This window comes from Tenrec ecaudatus, chromosome 17 (assembly GCF_050624435.1).
Source record: "Tenrec ecaudatus isolate mTenEca1 chromosome 17, mTenEca1.hap1, whole genome shotgun sequence".
NCBI classification, from domain to species: Eukaryota; Metazoa; Chordata; class Mammalia; order Afrosoricida; family Tenrecidae; genus Tenrec; species Tenrec ecaudatus.
In genome coordinates, this window is record NC_134546.1 from 45,803,292 (window position 1) to 45,808,606 (window position 5,315).

Genomic DNA, 5,315 nt, shown 5'->3' on the forward strand with positions numbered 1-5,315 from the left:
GTTCTGACACACAGCTGTGCACCACAGAGCAAACACTGCCCAGCATGGCGCCATCCACACAAGGCTTGCTAGGTTTTCAGCCACGGTGCCAATCCAACGTGCTGAGGGGTTGGAGTGACTTCCACCTTAAGGAGCTCATCTCCCAGCTCTAATATTTGCCAATGTGTCATGACCATTCATAAAAAAAATTCACTGAAACCTGTTCAACATGAGTGACCCTGCTGTAGTCAATTACTTAATATGTCATTTATAGTCATAAACTCTTTGACCAAAATCCGTTGTGTAATGTGTTGTAAATTCTCACCTCTGTGCCTACAGGTATAATTTGTTTTGGAGGAAATTCTCTGTTACAGCAGGGTCCTGGTGACATAGTGAGTTATGTGTTGGGCTGCTAACTTCAAGGGCAGCAGTTCAAAACCTCTAGCCACTCCTAAAGAGAAAGATGAGATTTGCTATTGCCAGAAAGATAGACTGTCTCAGAAGTCTCCTAGAGGCAGATTTATCAATTCCTTTAGGGTCACTATGTTTGAGAATGGCCTCAATGGCAGCGAGTTTTGTTTTGTTTTTATTATTTTAGTTTTCTCTATTCCAGGACAAAGATGACATGTATCAATATTTACCTGGCAGGGGAGACACCATGATCAGGAAGGTGGTTTCCCAGGGCAAGGCTTATCCATTGCACGGCGGGTGTCCTGATCCCTGCGATTTCCCCAAATGCGGGGAAACTGGACTGCATAATTTGTGGTAGTGGGAGACTGATTCGTGTTGTCCCCTGGGGGTGCGGGGTGATGGTATGTATCATTAGTCTCTACTTTACTAAATGGTGTGATTTCATTTTCCTTGGAAGTCTATTCTGTTTACCGATAAAAACCACACCTCCACCAAAGCCTGCCCTTCTGACTGAGCATTGATAGAAGCAAGAAGACCTTCTTTTGATTCTGGTCCTAGCCCTGCATTTGGCTTACCTCTTCCTGACCTTTGAATTTGGGACTTAACAGCACCCAAAACCAAGTGAGGTAGCTCCTTAAAATTGTCTGAATTTCTAAGAGACCTTGCAGTGAATTACAGAACCTAAACACATGACCTAAACACACTAACAGGAGGAGTGGAGGTAAAATGAAATGTACAACAGTTGGAGAAGATGGAAATTTGGGGAATTTTTAATCTTTAAAATGTTGAGACTAGTCTGCTAGTGGGAGAAAGATGAGTCTTTGTACTACCATAAACAGATTCAGTCTCAGACTCACAGAGGCAAATCAACTCTGTCTTATAGGTCACTATGAATCAGAGTCAACTCCATGGAAGTAAATGAGAGTCTGATTCTGGTGTTCACTCTTCTAAAGGAAATTGTTAAGCACGTTTAGAATCACAGTAATACCTAGACTATGACAGTACCACAAACGGACATGTATGGGTGGCACAGAGACTAGAATTTGGATCTGGACAATCTCTCTCTCTAATGGGGATTGAATTTTTATTACCACCAGTGGCATCTAATTTTCCCTAAGGTTAGGGGCATTTGAAAATTCTAAAAAGGCAATAAAAGGAGGTATTACAAGGGAGATTAGCAGAATATGGACATAAGCTTCTACTATGAAAAAGCAGAGAGATCACATAGGATTTGATAATATTTTGCATTCATCTGGATATTGGAAGGTGCAGGTTTTAATCATTTGCTTTGAGTTGGTTAAGAGATGACTTAAACTATTCAAATGCTACTCTATCTGGAAGGAGTTTCCTTCAACACTGTTGGACTGTGTGCATGTGTTTGAATCTGCAGAGGAAATGCATGTCTTTGTATTTCCAAGTGTAATTACAGATTTTGTCCTAAATAGTAAGAATGAGACTTTCTTCCAGTTTTCAGCTTGGCCTTTCCCCCCAGTTTATATGTGTTTGACAAATAGGACAACAGCATCAAAACTTCACAAATCTTCTCTTCCTATGAAATATTCCATGTCCATATTAAGTTCTGCATGCCTCATAAGACTTTACTTTGCACTCTCAAATATATGATTTCTCCCATATTTATCACATGATCTTCTTTATGGAGAAAATCCTTTTGCACCATTATTTGAGGCATGACCTAGGCAAATATCCTAACAAAGCAATCTAGAAATCTTTATGGAAAAATGTAACTGCATACACCATGGATTGGATAGGGAGATATATGGAATGTGATAAAATACATGCATAGGGTATTAACTTAAACTTAAATTATAATTTAAGAACAATTACTCCTAACTTCCTTTAATAAGGTATTAGTTAAATAAATTATGGAAGAAAGCATACTACACAATAGTTTAGATGATAAAATATGTTTATAGTACACATTTTTTACAGCTCGGTGAGCATCTAGCAACTTGCTCTGAGTTGTGCACCCAGTGGTGTCACCTGGGAAGGTTCTCTGGTCACAGAGAAATTTTTTCACAGAAGCAGTTTCACGTAAATCTCATTTGTTTGTGTGTGTATGTGTGTGTGTGTGTGTGTGTGTGTGTGTGTGTGTGTGTGTGTGTGTGTGATGGCTGATGTAAGAGCACAGCATGCAGCCATGAAATTTTGTTTCCTACTCAGGAAAAATGCCACAGAAACTATTGTGATGTTGAATACAGCTTCCAAGGACAGCACTACGGGAAAAACTCAAGTGTATGAGTGGTTTTCTCATTTGATAATAGGTGAAATGTTGATTGATGAGAAACCTTATTTTGGATCCCTGTCAACTTGCTGAATGGATGAGAATGTCAAATTGTAATGCCTTTGGAGTTCATTCCACTAGGTCAGACTGTTAATAAAGCTTTCTATTTAGAGCAGTGGTTCTGAACCTTCCTAATGCCACAACCATTTAATACAGTTCCTCATGTTGTGGTGACCCCAACCATGAAATTAATTTTGTTGCTACATCATAACTGCAATTTTGCTACTGTAGTGAATCATAATGTAAATATATGATAAACAGGATATATTTTCATTGTTACAAATTGAACATAATTAAAGCATCATGATTAATCACAAAAACAATATGTAATTATATATTTTTGAAATATTCATTTCTAATTATAAATAAGTGAAATTTTGTCTTGAAGCATGGTGTAGCATAGGCAACTGTCTTCATGCCAGGTTTTCATATATGGGCAGATGTGCATGTGGGAAGACCCGCCTGGAAGACGGACAAAGGAGCGGTGTCTTGCTTTCTAAGACCATTAGAAATATGTGTTTTCCAAGGGTCTTAGGAGACCCCTGTGAAAGAGTCATTCTACCCCCAAATGGGTTGCGACCCACAGGTTGAGAACTGCTGTTTTAGAGTTCTGAAAAATTGCATACGTAATAGTATGCTACCAAAAAGGCCTTATTGGTGACAGATGGGGCACTGGTTTTGCCCCACGACAATGCACCTGCTCAAACAGCCATCTCAGTGCACTGCTTTTTGGCAAAAAACAACATGCCTCTCTTGCCTCACACACCTTACTCACCTGACCTTGCTCTGTGCGACATCTTTTTGATTCCATGAATGAAAAGGGACACGAAAGGACAATATTTTGATGATGTAGAAAAGGTGAAGAAAAAATTGAGGGAGGTGCTGTCAACCATCCAAACAGATGAGTTTGAAAAATGTTTCCAAGAACGTAATCGCAGAATTGACAAATGCATTAAGTGTTTGAATGGAGAGTTCTGTGAAGATGATTAGGTTGTTTTGATAAGCTAAATACATAGCTGCGAGGGACACAAAATAACCAGTCTGTGGTCTTCCTGCACTTTGATTCATTGCATGTGGATACCTGAGTCTGAAGAGGCCCTTATGGAATAGTGTCAGCCTTATGGATTTGAGTTGGACTAGGCTGGGATGTTTTCCTGCAGTGTAAAGCTTCTGGATATAAAACTCTTTCTTACATATAAATGAGTGTCACTGGACTTGTTTCTCTAGTCAACCCGGCCTCACGCATTATATATCACAGGCTGGTGGATGGAAATTCATGTGGATCCAATGGCACAGTCCATCACAGGGCTCAGGCAGGTCTCAAAGTGGCTATCCAACAAGGAGATGAAGGGAGAAAGGGAGGAAAATGTTCTCAGGACCCTCCTTATGAGGAGTCCATTCCCACAATGTAGTACCAGCAGACTATGATCTGATTCACAGGCTAGACTCTACCCCTACATTTCTATGTCTAAAAGTGATAGGAAATTATGTAACAACCACAATCACTATGAATCACAATAACTCGATTATGAGGAACTGTGGAATAGTCCTTTGTTCTGATTGCACAACTGCTCCTTGAATCATGTACAATTTGATGGCGGTGGATTTTTGGTTGTATATTGAGTGATCCTACTTTAGTAAATCACATACATATGAACTGATTATAAAAACCATGGCTTGTATCAGGTGACCTTAGTCTTGATAATTCCTTTTCAACACTTAAAAGAAATCTCGTACCACATATTACCCAATGCAATACATCATTTGACTAATGCCTCCATGAACATTGATTGTGGATCCAAGTAACACCAGATTCTTGAAAATTCTTTCATTTGTCCATTTATCATGCTATTACTTATTAGTTTAGTTTTGATGGGTTCTGTTTTCTTTAACTGAGTTGCAGTCCATGCTGATGGCTGTGACCCTTCATCTCCCACAGTAAGGACTTGAAGTCCTCTTTACTCTCTGCCAGCAAGGCTGTGCCATCTTCATATTGCAGATTGCTACTAAGCCTTCCTCTAATTGTGACACTGCATTCTCCTTCATATAATCCAGCTTCTGTGATTATTTACTCAATATACAAATGTATCAACTTTGTGAAAGTTTGACATTGAATAAGGAAGACCAAATGATAGTTGATGCATTCAATTATGGTGCTGGCAAAGAATATTTAAAGTACCAGACCTATCAAAAGAACGAACAAATCAGTCACTGAAGAACTATAGTCAGAATGCTCCTTCTACACAAGAATGGCAAGATTTCATTTAATTAAATTTAGACATATTATCAGGAGAGAGTAATTCTTGAGAAAAGGACATTATTCTTGGTAAACTAGAGGGTCAGCAGAAAAGAGAAAGGTCCCAGACAAGATGGATGGACACAGTGTCTAAATGATGGGCTCAACCAAAGAAACAATTATGTAGAGGTGTAGCCCTGAGCAGTGTTTCATTCTGATATGCATAGGGTCATTATGAGTTGGATCTTACCCTAAAGCATGTAGCAACAGCAATTTTATTATATATATATTGTCAAGGTTATTATTACTAGTCATGAAGCACATACAGGCTTGTGGACAACTGCTTCCTAGGATTTTCTGGCTGTGACTGCTCAGAACCAGATTTCT

The 5,315-nt window shown here is 39.1% G+C and overlaps 1 non-coding gene across 1 annotated transcript; it reads left to right on the top strand.

The window, feature by feature from the left end:
- Window positions 1-612: 612 nt before the first annotated feature.
- On the top strand, window positions 613-775 carry LOC142431266 (U1 spliceosomal RNA). The gene has a single exon (XR_012780798.1). It is a non-coding gene; the product is annotated as a U1 spliceosomal RNA (small nuclear RNA).
- Window positions 776-5,315: the final 4,540 nt, after the last annotated feature.